The sequence below is a fragment of the Canis lupus genome, chromosome 1 (assembly GCF_048164855.1).
Source record: "Canis lupus baileyi chromosome 1, mCanLup2.hap1, whole genome shotgun sequence".
Lineage (NCBI taxonomy): Eukaryota > Metazoa > Chordata > Mammalia > Carnivora > Canidae > Canis > Canis lupus.
The window spans coordinates 74,756,792-74,776,574 of NC_132838.1; the positions used below are offsets into that span (position 1 = coordinate 74,756,792).

General features: G+C 40.8%; 1 long non-coding RNA gene across 5 annotated transcripts in view; it reads right to left on the reverse strand.

Moving 5' to 3' along the window:
* Positions 1-19,783, reverse strand: part of LOC140638475 (uncharacterized) — an 83,765-nt gene that overhangs the window by 50,866 nt on the left and 13,116 nt on the right. For 3 of the 5 annotated variants that reach the window (XR_012035508.1, XR_012035507.1, XR_012035506.1), the window contains exons 2-6: positions 18,031-18,072; positions 13,343-13,433; positions 12,224-12,295; positions 10,996-11,078; positions 10,222-10,357 (exon numbers count right to left, since the gene is read on the reverse strand). This is a non-coding gene — a long non-coding RNA (uncharacterized lncRNA). Of the gene's footprint in view, positions 1-8,584; positions 10,358-10,995; positions 11,079-11,139; positions 11,218-12,223; positions 12,296-13,342; positions 13,434-18,030; positions 18,073-19,783 lie in introns of those variants that run through there. The other 2 variants (XR_012035504.1, XR_012035509.1) reach the window with 2 other exon arrangements.

Genomic DNA, 19,783 nt, shown 5'->3' on the forward strand with positions numbered 1-19,783 from the left:
CGATACTGTTTCAATCAGTTCTGGAGGTTCTAATTCAAAACCTTAGAGAGAGGGGTACCCGGGTGGCTCAGTCGATTAACTGTCTGTAGCTCAGGTCATGATCTTGGGGTCCTGGGATTGAGCCCCGTGTTGTGGGGGTTGGGGAGGTGTCCCTGCTCAGCAGGGAGTCTGCTTCTCCTTCTCCCTCTGCTCCTCTCCCAGCTTATGCTCTCTCTTGCTCCATCTCAAATAAATAAATAAAATCTTTAAAACTGCTAGCCCCCCACACAGAAATGTTGAAGACCCAGGGGTATGGTTTTAGAGAACCACGGGTTAGACCCTGAAGTCACAAGGCAGTTGTTCCACAATCAATCTCACAAGAAAAACGAAGCAGAAGCTACTCAATTTATTTCTAAACTCTGGTTCGAAGTCTTATGCTTGGTGATGCTTCCTAGATAATATAAATTCTAGGTGAAGTAGGACTGTTTTCAATGACAAAAATGCTGGGAGGTTGTTGAAATGGTTTTAAAAATCCACTTGATTCCTAGCTTCTGGAGTCAAGCACTTCTATCCTCCGCAGCACCTAGCAACCATGTTTCAAATCATATGTGCTGCACTGTGGAAGTGAATTATAAATTCTTATTCATTTAATTTAGCTGTTGGAGTGGAACCAGAAAAGAATAGAGAAGCCTGAGCCAACAGCCAGAAGAAAGCATTAGTTAACCTATGGCACGTCCTTCGTTCTTCGAAAAGACTCTTTAATATGCTGGTATGCATACCCCAGTGTGATGACTTGGATGTAAAAAGCACAGATTGGCAATATACCTTTTTCATTTTAAAGAGCGGAGAATGTGTGTCTTTAAAATCAGACTTCACTTGAGATTAGGTCTGTCAAGAGGATTAGTGGTACTTTTTCCTCTTACACAATGCAATCGTGGATTAAAGAAGACTTCTGTAAACTGTGATGTTCTAGACAAATGTAAGGCTTAACAAAATTATTCTAATCACCAAACAAAGTAGTTTGTTTATTTAAAAGTATGTAATAAAGTGATTAAAATTAATAAAAAAATGGAAGGGGGCCCCTGGGTGGCTCAGTTGGTTGAGCATCTGACTCTTGGTTTCAGCTCAGGTCGTGATCTCAGGGTCGTAAGATCAAGCCCAACATTGGGCTCTGAGCTCAGTAAGGAGTCTGCTAAAGTTCCTTTCTCCCTCAACCCATCCCCTCTCTCTCCTTCTCTCTGTCTCTCTCTAATAAATAAATAAATCTTTAAAAAAAAAATATATATATAATGGAAGGACAAACCATTACATTTAAAAATTAAGTTGCCTATAGGGAGGGAGAGAATGAGGGGAAAGATTTCTTCAAATATATTTTGTTCATATATTTGATTTTGGAACCATGTATATGTTTCACCTAATCATATAAAATAGATGGAAAATTAAAATATAATCAAAGGAACTTAAAAATAGATCCTGTTGGTGTCATAACTACAGAGAGAGACATTAGTCTAAATGTCTCTGAAATATAGTAATTCAATTGCATATAACTAGAGGTGTATACCCAAAAAACTAAGAATCATAAAAATAATCTTCAACCGGGGCACCTGGGTGGCTCAGTCGGTTAAGCATCTGCCTTCAGCTTAGGTCATGATCCCAGGATCCTGGGGTGAGCCCTACATCAGGCTCCCTGCTCTGCTCTTCCCCACCACTTGTGCTCTCACTCTCGTTCTCTCAAATAAATAAATAAAATAAAATAAAAATAATCTTCAACTATTTTTCAATAACCATATTAATGGAGTTCATGGTAAACATGGGTGGAGTCTGCCTAATTCTGCTCCACAGCCTCACCCTTCTCATGTTGTATCCTAACTCTATCTCAATGTCTGCTTCCAGAAAACCCAACCTGTGACAGAGGTAGTATTTGTACTATTAATCTGCAACTTTTATATGTGTAGTTTGAGATAAAACAAATGAGTCATGTCCAGTTTGTTTAAAATCAGAATTTTTGAGGACACCTGGGTGGCTCAGTGGTTGAGCATCGCTTTTGGCACAGGTTGTGATCCCAGGGTTGGGGATCGAGTCCCGCATCAGGCATCTTGCTAGGAGCCTGCTTCTCCCTCTGCCTATGTCTCTGCCTTTCTCTCTTCCTGTGTCTTCATGAGTAAATAAATAAATATTTTTTTAAAAATCAGAATTTTTAGAGTAGGAGAAAGGAGTTTAAGTAAAGATCAAGGCCTATGTAAAAACTCCGTAGAGTTGGATTTTAACATAAGTTTTTAATGTGAACTCATGATATACTTTATCTTTATTTTTTATTTTTTTAATTTTATTTTTTTAAAGATTTTATTTATTTTGAGGTCATAATCTGGTCACTACAGGTACTCCTTGCTGCTATCCAGTTGTTTATGTTCAAATGAATTGGAATGAGCACCAGAACTCTTTGGAGAAATGGCTGATTCCAGTTCTGGAGCAAGCAAAATAAAAGGTCAGGCTGAAGTATCTTAAAATACCAAACAATAAGAAAACTACCAGGACTAGAAAGGTTTGTATGAAAGGGACTTGGAATATGGAAACAACATAAGTGTCCATCATTGACAAATGAATGGATAAAGAAGATGTGAGATGCTTATAATGGAATATTATTCAGCCATGAAAAAGAATGAAATCTTTGCATTTACAAAAACATGTATGGACCTTGAGGGCATTAGGCTAAGTGCAATAAGTCAGACAATGACAAATACCATATGATTTCACTTATGTGTAAAATCTAAACAACCAAAAACAAAACAAAAAGTTCATAGGTGCAGAGAACAGATTGATGGTTGCCAGAGGCAGGAGGTGGGGAGTGGGCAAAATGGGTGAAGATTGTCAAAAGGTACAAACTTCCAGTTATAAAATAAATAAGTCATGGAGATGTAATGTATAGTATGGTGACTATAGTTAATAATATTTATTGCATATTGAAAGCTGCCACCTTAAACTTGTTACAGGAAAAACATTCTATAATTATGAATAGTGATGGATATTAACTAGACTGGTTTGGTGACTATTTTGCAAGATATACAATATTGAATCATTATGTTACACACCTGCACACATATAATGTTGCATGTCAATTTTACCTTAATAAAAAAAACACCTCATAATACATATAAGGATATATACTATATTATGAAACACTGCACCTAGTAAAAAAAAGAGGAGGAGGACTTGGAACCAACTTACATAGATTTCCATTGGCTAAAGATGGAGAAATTTGAGCATTAATTATTATAATAATAACTACAAGATATTAAAAAACTTCAAATATGTTCAAAATTTGTGAGTTCATAATGACACTAAAGAAAAAAATATCATTGGTCATCTTTGGAGGATGACAGGGAACTAACTCATTATTTTAAAAACTGGTTAAGAACAAAGAATCAAGCATTTACTTTGTTGTTCCTATATTAGTTGTACCACAAAGCAATCCAATAATTGAAAAATGGAAAACTTCTTTTTATAGAAGTACAACAGCTAGTGGTATCTGGGTGGCTCAGTGGGTTAAGCGTCTGCCTTTGGCTCAGGTCATGATCCCAGGGGCCTGGGATTGAGCCCTACTTCAGGCTCCCAGCTAAGCAGGGAGCCTGCTTCTCTCTCTCCCTCGGCCCCCTCCCTGCTTGTGCTCTTTCTCTCTCTCTCTCTCTCTCTCAAATAAATAAATAAAATCTTGAAAAAGAAATATACTAGCCAACAGTCAAGAATAATAATAGAAATAGAGTATCTCCATTTTTCAGTTCCTAGTAAATTAGGAATCTAGCCAACTGTCATCATCAACTGCTAACACACACACACACACACACACACACACACACACACACAGTCAAAGATAACTAGCCAACATGGGCTTCCTAAGGGAAGAATATAGCACTACCTGTGAAATTGTCTTGCCCTCCCCACCCCAAATATCAAATCTGAATGTGGTCAACACTCTAAATTGAAGCATCAGTGTAGACTAGGTCAGAGGAATGTTTTAAATGACACCCCTAGGGACAAAATCAGAAAATCTAGCCTTGTGGGAAACAACTAACCTTTTTTTTATCTTTAACAAAAAGTTGCAAGGTATTTAAAAAAGAAGAACCCCATAGATCAAGAGAAGACATCAAATTATTGCAATGTATAAACTGAATGTGTCCCCTCAAAATTCATATGTTGAACCCTAGCCCCTAGTGCGATGGGATTTGAAGAACAGGGCCTTTACGATGTGATCAGATCTCAGGGATAGGTGCTCATCAAAGGCATTAGTGCCCTTATAAAAAACATCCCAGAGAGATCCTTTCCCACTTCCTCCATAGGAGGACACAGCAAGAAGATGGCTCCCTATGAATCAGAAAGTCCATCCTCAACACTGAATCTGCTTTGACCATGGACTTCCCAGCTTCCAGAACTGTGAACAACACATGTTTGTTGTTTAGGCCACCCAGTCTATGGTATTTTTGTTACAGCAGCTCAAATGAACCAAGATCTTACTGGGATTCTTATCCAAAAAACAAAGTATAATAAATTTTTGTAAGGCAATCAGGGAACTGTGAAATCTGATTGTGTATTTGCTGGTATTTAGATGCTAACTAAGGCTAATTTTTTAGGTGTGATAATGATATTGTACTTATGTTTTAAAGAATCCTTGTCTTTAATGATATGCCTGAAATATGTATGTATGATGTCTGGGATTTGCTTTAAAATAATTTGGGTATGGGTAATGGTTGGTATTATAGAGGAGGAAAGATTGTCCACGGCATTTTTTTTAAGTTTTATTTATTTAAGTAACCTCTACACCAATGAGGGGCTCAAACTCATTACCCCAAGACCACGGGTTGCACACAATTTTGACTGAGACAGCCAGGTGCCCCTGCCCAAGAGTTTTAATTGTTGAAGCTGGGTGGTATAGTGGTATATTATATTATTCTCTCTCCTTTCATAGATGCTTGAGAATTTCTGTAATAGTTAAAATTTTGATATATAAAAACAATGTTTAGGAAGATAAGGCCAATAATTAGGCTCAACTGGAAAAAATAAAGACAAATATACCTACTACAAGGAGAAAAAATATGAGAGTAAACTGCAGTAGCATTGACACTTGATGTGAAGGTTTCTGCCATATTGGACTTCCTTCCTCATTTATGTGGTCTATTTTCTTTACTATCTCAAGAAAATCTTCTTTTATACTTGTGGCAGTTGTTCTTCATTTGACCACCCATGATCCACTTTCTTGCCTTTCTTTGCCTCCTTCCTGGAGGCCATCTCTAGGGATTGTGTCATCCAGGCTCCTTTATAGACTGATTGATTTCTGGTGGTTGGGTTTTGCCAGGGTTGTAGGGAGAAGGTAGAGGTCAGTGTATTAATTTCACCATTTCCTACCTCCTGGGGGAATGTGGTTTTAACACTGGTAGCTTCCTTCCTTAGCTGCAGCTCTCCCAGGATGGTTCCTTCTCCCCAAGCTCTGAAGACATTGTTTTCTCCCCTTGTTCTTTTAGCCCTGGCATAGTAATGGATTCCCACTGCTGCATGCTCTACATGCACCAACATCTCTTGCTTGGTCTTGCATGAAGGACCAATAATCCCTTCATTAAATAGTCTATTCCTTAAAGCCTCCTCAGTTGAGACATCTGAGCCTAATTTCCTGTCAGATCTCCACTTTACTTACATTCTACTTTCGACAGTAGAATTTTCTTCGTTATTTTATTTTACCCTGCTCAAAGGTAAGGTTGAATTAAGCCAACAAACATGGAGCACCTAACTACCTGCTGGGCACTGTGCAAATATCTGCTTATAAAACAGTGAATGAGTCAGAGGTCTCTGCCCTCTTGGGACACACAGTCTACTGAGGGAGTAAGTCAATATAACAAGATCCATAGAGTTGCAAGTGATGGAAAAGCTGAACCCAAACTGGTTTATGGAAAAAGGATAATTTTTTGCTCATAAAAAATAAATTCCAGAAATAGAGCTTGGTTCCTATGAAGTGTTAGCTAGGACCTCAAGTTATGTTGCAGAACCCAAGCTCTCTTTCTCTAGGGCTTCTGGTTCTGCTTTCTGTGTATGGGCTCCATGCTTAAACAAGCTCGCCCCTAGATGGGCAAAGACGTTGCCACGGTTTGGGGAAGAGCAAGTCCCAGGAGACATCTCATTATTTCTCACTGGCTGATGGGGAGCGAGATGCTCCCATTGGCCCGCAGGATCCTCCTGCCCATTGTTAGAACCAGGGGTGAAGACGGCTTCGAAGTGCGGGTTAGGAGAATAAGTAGCAAAGGAGGTGTTCCCAGAGGGAAAGAATTTCCCAAAGCATTAGCTGTTCATAAACAAAGAGCAACAATAATGTACCTACATCAGTAAGTAAAAGATGATCTATATTTGTTACCCAAGATGATGGAAGGGCTCCCTGCTTTCGCAAAGCCTCTGCAGGGCTTAACTCCCCTCTCACTGTTCCTCCAGGGATCAGATACCCTGTGTGTGGACAGCACCCCACCTGCAATTCTGCCTCAGAGCTTTCTTGGTAGCTTTGGGTACCACATAACAGGGCAAACTGGAAGTGTGCCCCAGGAGCAACCCTTAGACAAGAGAGGAGACAAGTTGGTGGTTAAAAGCCCTAGCCTCGAATCCTTTACGGACAATTCTGTAGCTCTGTCTATGTGGCTCACAGAGGGTTCCTGGGGTGGGGTTTGAGGGAAGCTTCAGTTGCCCCTAGCCATAACCAGCCACTTTTGGGTTCGGTTTTCCTCCTTTCCTGATTCTCTCCTCTCTGTTCCTCACTGCTGTGTCCAAGAATCCCTTCCTAATAAGTACTTATCTCAGTCTCTGCCCTGGAGAGGTTTCTCTGGAACCCAGTTGAACCCAGAAGCCTGCAAAGGAGCTAGCTGAGGAGAAAGCAAGAGGAAGACCGCAGTTCTGAAAAGGAGAGTAGAATTCTCCCATCAAATAGGAAAAATAAATTAAATCAATTTCAGGTCATAAGGGAGAGCTATGAAAGGTAAAGAGGAAAGTGCATTTAATGAAGGTAAGACTGAATTGGGTGTACAGTTCACTATTAAGCATTCTTATAATTTTCATATTAATAAACATAATTTATCATGTTAATCAATGTGTATAGTTATTAAAGTTGATTAGCCTGTTGTCCTGTCCAATGCATTGCAAATTTTTTTGAAAACAGGAAGTGCTCCAAACTGATATCTCTAAATTAAATTAAACTGAGCAAATTAGCATTGAGTGGTAGTATATTCAAAGCACTTTTCGAAGTGTTGTAAAACAAATTTTACTTGCTGAAGAGGCCCTCAGAGTCTAGTGGAGGCAACAGATATATATAAATGGCTAATTTAAGACGTACCCACGGAACTATGGGGTTATATGTATAATCCTAGTACCCCGTGGCTATATAGTAAAGGTCATATTCATTCATCTTATACTAAGCATATTTTTATGCCAGATCCATATGAGGCACTTTTCATTTTTATCATTATTATTCAGGTGCAGAAAATATTAATGTGTCTCCAAAGGCCAACTCTTCTTACACCTACCTGCAAATTGTCTACCTTTGCTATGAACACCTTTCCTGTCTTTCTGAGATTCCCCAAAGAAAGCCAATTTGTAGACTCCTGGGTGGCTAAGCAGCTAAGTGTCTGCCTTTGGCTCAGGTCATGATCCTGGGATCCTGGGATCCTGGGATCGAGCCCTGCATTGGGCTCCCTGCTCAGCGGGGAGACTGCTTCTTCCTCTGCCTCTGCCTCTCTCTCTCTCCTGTCTCTCATAAATAAATAAATATTTACAAAATCTTTTTAAAAAAAGAAAGAAAACTAATTTTTCTTTTTCATGGCTTCCTATACATATTCTTTGAGGGCGGGGGGTTGTGGAATCTCTCCCTTGGGAAAATGCAAATGCTACTCTCACAGATTCACAGAATGTTAATTCTGAAAGGGATCTTAATCTCTTCTAGTGTTTCTCATGAACACTGGCGTATAGACTGTACACCAAGAAAAATGGATCAGGAGATTTGTGGCTGGAAGTAGCAGACATCGGGGTTCCAGCAGATGCATAACCAGAGGTGATCTTCACACTGTTAACCACCATTACTGTGCAGGCATTGACCAATTGGAATGCACACTGGACACCAGCGTGACTGCTCTGGGGCAACCAGATGACTATCAGCTTACCCATAAAGCTGTCCCCATCACATTAATATTGCTTGGCATTCATGGTTGGAAATACTACGTTAGAGATTGTTTAGTCCAGCCCCTTGGTTTTCTAGTTTATTTTCCAGCCCTTCAGTTTTTTCTAAAAAGAGACCCAAGGCCCAAAGGGGTGGTGTGGCTTACCAGAGGGCACATACCGAACTGGAATTTCTCCAAATAGATCTATTTAAAGGTGACTCCTCTTTACCACTATTGGGTCCTCTCAGGATGCTTTAGTCCAGGCTCACCAACTTCTTGTTCCTTTTCATGTCTAATGAAGGCAGCAGACTTACATAAAAGTACCACTGCATTTTCCCACTCTCGTTCCTTCCCTCTTGGTAACCTCCTATTCTCCTTCAAAACCCAGTTAGATTATTTGCTTCTTTTGTCTAATCTTCCTTAGCCATTCTGGGCAATGAGTTACTCCCTCTTCTTTTACTCATTTTTTCATCTTTTACCAGTGATTTTTTAATCAGCTTCAATATGATATCATTTACACACAGTGAAATGAACCCATGTTTTAGTGTACAGCTCAGTGAATTTTTAAAAAATATTTTATTTTTATTCATTTGAGAGAGAGAAAGAGAGAGCACCCGAGCAGGGCAGAGTGGCAGAAGGAGAAGCAGACTCCCTGCTAAGCAGGGAGCCTGACGTGGGACCTAATCCCAGGACCCCAGGATCATGACCTGAAATGAAGGCAGACACTTAACCACCTGAACCCCCCAGGTGCCCCAGTTCAGTGAATTTTGACCAATGAAGATACCTGTGTATCCACCACCACAATTGGTATATGTTACATTTCTGTCACTGCCAAGAGTTCCATCACAACCAGAAGTTAATCCTCCCACACCCCCTACCCCAACTGTAGGAAATCTCTGATCTGTTTTCTGTCACTAAAGATTTCTATTTTCCGGAATTTGGGGTAAGTGGACTTAAGCAATATGACTGTCCTGCCTCTGGCTACTTTCGCTCAGGAAAATATTTTTGAGGTTTGCCTATGTTGTTGTGTGTATCAGTAGTTTTTTCCTTTTGTGTCTGAGTATCCAGTGTATGGACCAAAAATTTGTTTAACTGTTCACCTGTTGATGGACATTTAGGTTGTTTCAAGTAAATTGGCTATCATGAATAAATCTGGTGTGCATCCCCAGAGTCACTTACATTGGTTCATATTAGCATTTTTATATTAATTTTAATTATAGAATAGATATAGTAGAAAGAGCACTAAAGCCAGAGCCAAACCCTAGGTTTTTGATTCTAAGATAATGTATGTAAATTGCTCAGCACAGTTTCAGCACATATATAGTAAATGCTTAATAAATAATAGCTATTATGACTGCTGTTCTTTTTAGCTGTGTGATCACGAGTAAGTTACTTAACCTCTCTGAGTCTCAGTTTCTTCATATGTGAGAAATTCCCAGGGTCTTGCCCATACCCACAATGCCAATATTCACTGTGAGGGGAATCTAGCCATGGTGTAGGGCATTGGTGGGGGATGCTTTTCCTGTGCTGACCAGAGTGGAAGGTGTAACTAAGACTTGTCATTGGGGAAGGAGATAGGCCCACTGATTCAGGAAAAGGGGAGTTTATGGAAGATGCAGAAACAGACTAGATTATGCCTGTGAAATGGGTACTCAGTAGAAAGGCAGTGGAAGCCAGAAGAGGAGTGGGTGTAGGAAGTGGTAGCAAAGTTCACGTAAGGTTACGTTTGGAAATACAGAGCATTTTTTTTGAGTTTTAGGGAGCATATCCAGGATGGGCTGAGATGCTGAAGCATGTGAATTATGATGATTCTCCCAAAATAACTTTGCTTTAGAGCTAAGGATCTCCAGCCAGGCTCAAGGTTGCACAGAACTTTCCCCATAGCTCTCTGCTAATTGAATTAAACCCTTCTTGGCAATAAGGGAGCCTCCCCAAGACTGACTGGAAGGATTGATTTTGCACGTAGTATGATTCAGCATTCCAGTCGCTTTCAGGCTGCACACCTTGACTCAAATTCTTCTTTAGCTATCATCCCCTTTCATCTCCCTGTCATGGTTGGCAGTACCTGATTACATGACATGCTGGCAGCCTCCTAGTAATCTGTTGACTAACATTCACAATTACTGCTGATTCCTGGGGGAGAGGGCTCTGTACTGGGCTGGTGTGTCTTCATAGGATCCTCATCCACTTGTCAGCTTCAGCTGCAATGTCAAAGAAGATCAAAACACGTCAGTTAGAAGTGTTTTGTTTCCCAGAATCACATATGTGCTGGATTCAAAGCCAGCAGAGAAACAAAGAAAAGTCACAGAGGTGGTCTATCTTCCACTCCCTTGTATTTCATTACTGTGAGTTTGTACTCACTTTAAAAGCTCCCTGTGGGGCAGCCCGGGGGGCTCAGTGATTTAGCGCGGCCTTCCGCCCAGGGTGTGATCCTGGAGACCTGGGATCGAGTCCCGTGTCAGGCTCCCTGCATGGAGCCTGCTTCTCCCTCTGCCTGTGTCTCTGCCTCTCTCTTTCTCTCTGTGTCTCTCATGAATAAATAAATAAAATCTTTAACAAAAATAAATAAAAATAAAAGCTCACTGTGTCTTGCTCTGCCCCAAGCCTGCACCCGGCATTTTGACAAGCTCTGCACTTTCCTCCCCTTCATTCGTGATAATCTGTTTGGCTGCCTATTTCCTTTTCATTAAGTTAATAAATATGTAAAAATTATGTTTCTAACTGCTAAGGCATCTCCCTCATAGGTTAAATATGTCATAGCTGTAAATTCCTTTGGAGAATTATAATTGATCTGAAATCAATGACTCCTAGGCCAGGAATTCCAAGTCACTTGATGTACCTGCAATTGGAGATATTTTGGAGTAGGCAGTTATTTTAGACTTTCTTTCCTTCATATCAGCCACTAACTCTAGGTAACATTGTCTAGGAGAAGAACAGAAACATTTTACAGTGTTTGTGATTCTGTGCAAGATGGTAATCTTACATGATTGTGCAAAAAGCTGAACCAGGAGCTACTTTATCATGGAAATCAGAACTGGTCATCCAGGTCCTCAGTATGGAACTAAAATAAATGAATAAGACACGGTAAAAAGGGAACTTACCCAATTATTTGTTTGGGTCCAATTCCTCCAAGGTCATGTGATCAAAGCATATATTAAAAATTGTCCATCTCCCTTCCAGAAATAAACAGTAGCATGATTCATAAGGGAGGGAAAGGCCTGTATGGTATGAAATTGTCACCAGGCCAAAGAGATGTCTATAATTTGCTAGGATCACTGCAGTCAATAAAGAGTGTGGCTATCAGAATTTGGGTGCTCTCTGACCAATGGCAGTAAGGATTAATATATGACCAATAGATCTGCCTTTTACAAAAACCATCATGTAGAGATGCTTCATTAGAGGTTCAGGGAACCCTTACATTTGATAAAGATGCTCTGGGGAGATCATCAAGATAGGAACATCACCAGAGAGAGCCGTGGCCTAATTAACTGTATTTTAACCCAAATGTATGAACAAATGAAGACACAACAGGTTGTGTTCTGCATGGAGCACACAGAGAGTAGTGTTGTGTTGGAGTCAGCAGTGCAGGTTTACAGGAGCCAGTTGTGAACTACTTGGGAATTTTGCCAGCAGATGTGAAATTCTGTTGGTAGTTTGAAGTCAACCATGGTGGAAATGTTTGTATCACAGAAATTGACAATTGCTAAAGATGAGGGCTTTTCCTTGATTAGTTTTGTTTTGCTTTGCATTCAGAGAGCTAGTTTATCAGTCCACCACAGTCTGGTGATACTGAAGGCAGAGACTGTCTGACAGGATAGATGCATTTTCATCTCTCCGAGGGGTGTGTGTGTCATTGTGGGGCTGGACTAGCTCATCAGACATTTCCCAGAACCTGGACTTAGCATTCCTCCAATTCTCTTTGCTCACTGAGCAACTGGCTGCTTATTATCATTTTTTTTTTTTTTGGTACCAGTAGATGAATTGGTGCTCAATGCTATTCTCCAAAGTCCTGGGGATCCTAAGGAGCTTCCCTAGGGTGCATCGAGGGAAGGGAGGAGAAGAATTACATGAAGCTGAGCAGGTCTTCATCTATCTGCAACTGGAACAGCTTCATTTTCTTTGTTTTACATACTCGTGCCCTACCAAACAAAAACAAACAAATAAACAATAACAACAACAAGAAAAAACCAACCAACCAAAACTTTGCTTGAAGAAAGCAGACCATTCTTTAAAAAAAACTTTTAAGAATAGTAGGCTAGAGCTCTTCACTCCCTCGAAAATCACATATACTTAACGTCAGTTAGTTTCCTACCAATTGATAAAGTTGGGAAGCACCAACTGAAAATTCGAATTTCTTAACTAACCATGTTGAAGACCAGACTCTTCGATGAGGAGCTGTCCTTCTGAGATTTTGACTGGGGTGGTCAGCACACCATCCTGATAGTTTCCTGTCTTACATGTAGCAACGAGGAAACGCTCTTTGCTACATGAAAACTGGAAAATGAGTCAGTCAGGTGAACTGGGCTCAAGTCATGGGAGGTTTTTACCTTTTAAAATGGCTCCTCTTTGGGGCAGCTGGGTGGCTCAGTGGGTTAAGCATCTGCCTTCAGTGCAGGTGGTGAACCCAAGGTCCTGGGATTGAGTCCTACATCAGGCTCCCTGCTTGGTGGGGAGCCTGCTTCTCCCTCTCCCTCTGCCTGCCACTCCCTCTGCTTGTGCACTGTCTCTCTCTCAGATAGATAAATAAAATCTTTAAAAATAAATAAATAAAATTGTTCCTCTTCTCATTACAAAAGCAACCTGGATATCCCTTATAAAATTTTAGGCAATTAAAAGGCAAAAAGATCAAAATGAAAATCACTTTATTCATCATCCAAAGACAGTAGCTCTTTATACAAACACACATATATAACCACATATACATGACTTTATCTTTAGAGGAGTTTTTCAACTTTGAGTTCATAACATAATGTCACTTGACTGGTTCTTATCAGTTTGATCATCTGTTATACATGGGTGCAGCTTGATCTATACATGAAAGACCTCTTTTCTATATAAAAATTTAAATAAAAGCTCATGTAAAAACCTCAAAAATTTAAAAAATTCAAATCATTATTTTGGTGGGCACTACATGCATATAGTATAATCTACTAGTACAATATTGTATTCAATAAATTGCAACCTACCAGTTCTCCCCAGAGGAAACATTGTCATCAATTCTTCCGTGTTTTGTTTTGTTTTGTTTTTCTGAGATTGTCTGAGTATATGTAAGGGTATCTGTAAATTGTAATAGTTAACGTAAATGATTTCTGGTTTATGTGTGAAGGTGAACTCAAACATTTGTAAATATATTAGAATCTTTTTAAAAAGGTTTTTGTTTTTGTTTTGTTTCTGTGCTGTATTCTTTTTCTTTTTTTAAGATTTTATTTATTTATTTTACAGAGAGAGCACGCACAAGCAAGGCGAGTGACAGGCAGAGGGAAAGGGAGAAGCAGACTGCCCACCCAATAGGGACCCCTATGCGGGGCTCCATCCCAGGATCCTGGGATCATGACTTGAGCTGAAGGCAGACACTTAACCAACTGAGCCACCTAGGCTGCCACTCTGTGTTTTAACTTTTATGGTTAGAGAAAGCTCTCATCTATGGTCACTACTACTGTCATAATTATCAGTAAACAGAATGCAGGGGCACCTGGGTGGCTCAGTTGGTTAAGAATCTGACTTTGATCTAGTTCTTTTTTTTTAAGATTTTAATTTTTTTTTCATGAGAGACACACAGAGAGAGGCAGAGACATAGGCAGAGGGAGAAGCAGGCTCCCTGAGGGGAGTCCAATGTAGGACTTGATCCCAGGACCCCAGGATCACGACCTGAGCTGAAGGCAGACACTCAACCACTGAGCCATCCAGGCATCCCTGACTCTTGATCTCAACTCAGATCTTGATCATGAGTCATGAGCTGAAGTCATGAGTTGAAGCCTGTGTTTGAAATAAAGACCCTAAAAACATTTTGCCTAGAAAGCAAAAAGAAAAATATCCTAGCATAATCACATTTAGAAGTGAGTAGGTATGTGTGTTTAGGAAGTCAGAACAGATATGATAGTTCTCATTACTTATGTATAGCCAACCCTGAGGTGGTATTCATTTTTTATAGCTCCTGTAACAAATTACCACAACCTTAAAGGCTTGGAATAACAAAAATTTATTATAGTATAGTTCTGTAGATTAGAAGTCTGACATAGGTCTGATTGGGCTAAAATTAAGATTTTGATAGGCCTGCATTCCTTTCTGGAGGTTCTGGGGAGAATCCCTTTTGTTGCCTTTTTCAGCTTCTAGAGACCACCATATTTCCCAGCTCATGACCTCTTCTCTTTTTTCAAAGCCAGCAATGTTGCATCTTTCTGAGCCATCTTCTGTAACCACATCTTTCTCTAAGCACAACCGGGAAAGGCTTTCTGTTTTTAAGATATCATGTGATTGTATTGGGACAAGATAATTCAGAATAATCCTAATAATCCAGAATAATCTTCCTATCTCAAGGCCCTTAATTTAATCAAATCTGCAAAGTCTCTTTGCCATGTAATGTGATATATTCACAGGTTCTGGGGATTAGAATGTGGACATCTTTGGGGGATCATTATTCTGCCTACCAGGGAGATCAAGAGAAATGAATTCTGAAAAGAAAGAAGCATTCCTTCTATGCTCTCCTGTGTTGTGAGGGATTCTCAGGAAAATCCCCAGATAGGACCTGAGATGTCTGACCCTACCTAAGGCACAATTTTTCATTTCTTATAAAAACAATACATTAGCATATCGTGACCATTGTTCACAAGCAAGGCAAGCCAAAGTCAACTGAGTATTTTCCTGTAAGAGATTTTCAGGTCTCACTGAGAAACATCTAGTAATCCTTTGGTTAAAATCCCTCTTATTTATGAATCCTGTTTCTTTACTTTTTTTGACATGTATTTCTTTATAAATAATCAAGGTATAAGCTTATCATTTAGAATCTCAAACCACACAGAAAGTTTATTTTTACCAGTGTCCCAGAATTATAGTTTGTTTTCACAGTAACCTCCATGAGAAACCTTCAATTTCTCAGGGAGAAATTATAGGTCTGGAATCTTTTGGAAAATTGATGATTTCCATGATAGGAGGAAGACTGAAAACATTACAGATAATACCTAGATATTTTGGGGACATTGTATATATGACTAGTTGTCTGAAGAAGAAAAAATAATCAAACCTGGCTTGCAGTCGGTCTGTACAATGTGCTAGCATCATCCAGAGTAGACAGCTACAACATCACAGCCTTACTTAGTGGTGATGCCAAAGGACAGGGTGAAGACAAACCCTTATAATGGGTAGAACTTTGAGCAATAGATTTTGTTGCCCATGTCTGGAGTGAGAGATGGCCAGCAGTATGGGTCTACACTGATTCATAAGCAGTTGCCAATTGGTGGGCTAGTGGGTCAGGGATTTGGAAGAAACAGGAATGAAAGATTGATGACAAGGAAGAGTAATCTCTTTGGGGAGAGGTGTGTGGATGAGCCTCTTTAAAAAGGAACCAACTGGGCAGCTCCAGTGGCTTAGCAGTTTAGCACTGCCTTCAGCTCAGGGCATGATCCTGGAGACCCAGGATCGAGTCCCGAATCAGGTTCCCTGCATGGAGCCTGCTTCTCTCTCTGCCTCTCTCTCTCTCTCTCTCTCTCTCTCTCTCTCTGTGTGTCTCATTAATAAATAAATGAAATCTTTAAAAAAAAATAAAAAGGAACCAACTGTGAAAATATGTGTGCTCCACGTGAAAGTCCACCAAAGGGCATCCACTGCAGAGAAGGCTCTTAATTATCAAATGGACAAAATGATGCTCTCTGAGACATCAGTTTCTCTAGCCACCCCAGTGTTTGTTTAATGGATCCTGGAACAAAGTGACTGTGATGGAGGCTGAGCAACATGGACTTATCTTAACTGAGGGTGACTTGGCTAATACTACTGCTGAGTGCCTCATTTGCCAACAGCAAGGACCAACATTATGTCCCCTTGGGTGCCTTCTCCAACACACAGCTTCTGTAGCACATGGGTAATCACCTATGACCACAAACAGATGACCACCAGCACTCAATAGCCAGTAGCTGGCACCCTTTCAGTGAGTCTCACAGTGGAGTGTCTCCAGTGAGACACCCCCATGAATAGCTTTTCTCAGCACCCTACATAATAGATTTCCAGCCATCTTTGTAAGCACATACCACAGCGACTTCTCTGTCATCCAGTTAGTAGTCACTGCTGGATTCTCTCCAAGATCTGAGTCTCCAACCAACATGCAGACTGATGCAAATAGAGAATATATAAGCCCTTTCATTGATTTGATTGATTATCATCCTGAAATTTCCATCTCAACATGATGAGTCAAAGGAATCAAAGTGACGAATCAGGAATCAAAGTCCTAAGAGGGGATCCCTGGGTGACTCAGTGGTTTGGCGCCTGCCTTTGGCCCAGGGAGTGATCCTGGAGTCCCGGGATCAAGTCTCACGTCGGGCTCCCAGCATGGAGCCTGCTTCGCCCTCCTCCTGTGTCTCTGCCTCTCTCTCTCTTTCTCCTCACTGTGTCTATCATAAATAAATAAATAAATCTTAAAAAAAAAAAGATTCTCAGAACCACTAAAAAAAAAAAGTCCTAAGAGGATGAAGGTATCCCCAAATTTTACATATCCTAAAATGGTAAATAATATTTCTTCAAGAAATCATGAAAATGTCTGTCTTATGTTTAAACCTGAAGCTAAATGTATTAAGATAATTCTGGATGAGTTTTCTTTTTTATTATTATTATTTTTTAGTTTTTGGATGAGTTTTCTTTCTAATTAAAAAAAAATCCAAATTCTTCAAATTCAAATAAACTCGTTTTAAATGGTGTTTATCCACAAGGTTCGTGTGACATAAGAGATTAATGTATGAATGAAACTTTCCAAAGCTCACCTTCGGTTTCAGGCTAATGTAATCTATTGTGTTCTGTGCCTGCTTTAAAGCTTGAAGAAACATAATTAATATTTGTAAGTGCCTTATGATTTACTGGCTGCTTTGACATACACTTTACCTTTTAATCTACTCACAAATCTCAAAGTTAGTTATGACAACAATTAAATTATGTAACATTTTAGCATTTATTGGAAAATATATTTTATTGGAGAAAATTTAATAAACTGATAAATAAACAGAATAAATTTGAAACAATTTGAAATCCAACTATCAAGTGATAACTATTGTTAGAACTTCAATGTATCTTCTTCCATTCTTGTTATTATAATATAGATAGGCATTTTTTTAAAGATTTTATTTATTTATTCATGAGAGAGGCAGAGAGAGAGAGAGAGAGAGGCAGAGACATAGGCAGAGGGAGAAGAGGGACTCGATCCCATGATCCTGGGATCACAACCCGAGCCAAAGGCAGATGCTCAACCACTGAGCCACCCAGGTGCCCCAGATAGGCATATTTTTATAAAAATGAAATCATGTCACACGGGTTCTGCTAGTTTACATAACAACATATCATGAATATGTTATGTTCCTAAGTGTATTCCTTTTATACTGTGCTCCTAATCCTTTTGAATTAGGAAGTCTGTAATAACCTAATGGAAAGTACATTCTCTAATGCCCAGACAAGTAGGTATGCAAACGTGCAATTGAAATGTGTCAATAAATGAACATAGGAGGGTCTAGGAATTGTGGGATTTGAAGCCTATATAATTTTGGAGACTTTCTTTTATTTTTTACTTACAAGTTTATTTTATTTTTTGTTACATTACATGCTTAGTTTAAAAATAATTAAAGGGGCGGGGCAAGATGGCAGAGTAGGGTCCGCAAGTCACCTGGCTACACCAGCTTACCTGGATAACTTTCAAATCATCCTGAAAACCTACGAATTCGACCTGAGATTTAAAGAGAGAACAGCAAAATAAATAAATAAATAAATAAATAAATAAATAAATAAATAAATAAATAAATAAATAAATAACAGCTAGAACATTAAAGAGAAGAGTTTGTGCTTCTAACAACGTAGGAAGGCAGGGGGGAAGAATCCAGTGGGGGAAGGGCCCGCGAGGAGCCCGGCTAAGTGGGGTGGGGAAAGCCTGCCTCCAGGACAGGCAAGCCCAGCCCCGGAGAAGCAGGAACTTAAAAAATCCACACAGGATTCTTCCCGGAGGGAAACGCGCTCAGCAGGGAAATTGGGCAGAACCGCAGGAGGGGCAGTGGGGCCTCCAGGCTCCGGAGTCACTAACAGAGGAGGGGCGCCCCGGGGAGAGCGCGCCACACACTGCGGGACACACTGCGGGCCAAGCACGGTAAAGGGCCGGATTGCGCCCAGAGGGGCCTCGGGAGAAGCCGGTGGGGGCGCGGGGGCTCCGGGCGGAGGGGGCTGCACCTTGCTGCCTTCGGGAGCCGTGGCCTTGGGACTGCGATTCCAGCAGCACAGGCCCTGGGTCCCAGGGCACCAGGGGACTCAACCCAGGACCCTGCATTCCCCGGGGACAGGCGGAGGCTGGGAGGGCATAGAACAATGTGCAGATTAGCACCCCTCGCCCCGGAGCATCCATGCCAGTGTGGCCTGGGAGCTGCCGAGTTGCTGAGGGAGCTGACTCCAGGGCAGGAGAGCTGGCTGCCACCAGTGTCGTTGTTCCTCCTGGTGTCACTCTGTGCCTGGGACAGAGCAGAGCTGCCAGGGAACAGGGGCCTCACAGGATAAACAGCTCCCACTGAGCCCTGCACCTGGCAGGGGGCGGGGCAGCCCCCCAGGTGCACACACCTGAGAAACAGCACAGCAGGCCCCTCTCCAGAAGACCAGCTGGAAGGACAGGGGAAGAGCAAGTTCTTGACCAAGCAGCGCTGGAAAGCTCCAGGGGAAGTCGAGGGACTTACAGTTTATAGAACCAGAGGATACCCCTCCTTTTTTTTTTCCTTCCTTTTTCCAGTACAACTCGTTTTTAGCCACTCTGCCCTGAGCAAAATGACTAGAAAGAAGAACTCACCACAAAAGAACCAGAAATAGTACTCTCTGCCACAGTTACAGAATTTGGATTAAAATTCGATGTCAGAAAGCCAAAACAGAAGCACAATTATAAAGCTACTCATGGCTCTGGATTAAAGGATAAAGGATTCAAGAGACTTCATGACCGCAGATTTTTTTTTTAAAAATTTATTTATTCAGAGAGAAAGAGACTGAGAGGCAGAGACACAGGCAGAGGGAGAAGCGGGCGCCATGCAGGGAGCCTGACGCGGGACTCGATCCTGGGTCTCCAGGATCAGACCCCGGGCTGCAGGCGGCGCTAAACCGCTGCGCCACCGGGGGTGCCCATGACCGCAGATTTTGATCTAATTAGGCCGAAATTAAAAATCAATTAAATGAGATGTAATCCGAACTGGAGGTCCTAATGAGGAGGGTTAATGAGGTAGAAGAGTGAGTGACATAGAAGACAAGTTGATGGCAAGGAAGGAAGCTGAGGAAAAAAGAGAAAAACAATTAAAAGATCACGAGGAAAGGTTAAGGGAAATAAATGACAGCCTCAGAAGGAAAAATACGTTTAATTGGGGTTCCAGAGGGTGCCAAGAGGGACAGAGGACCAGAAAGTGTATTTGAACAAA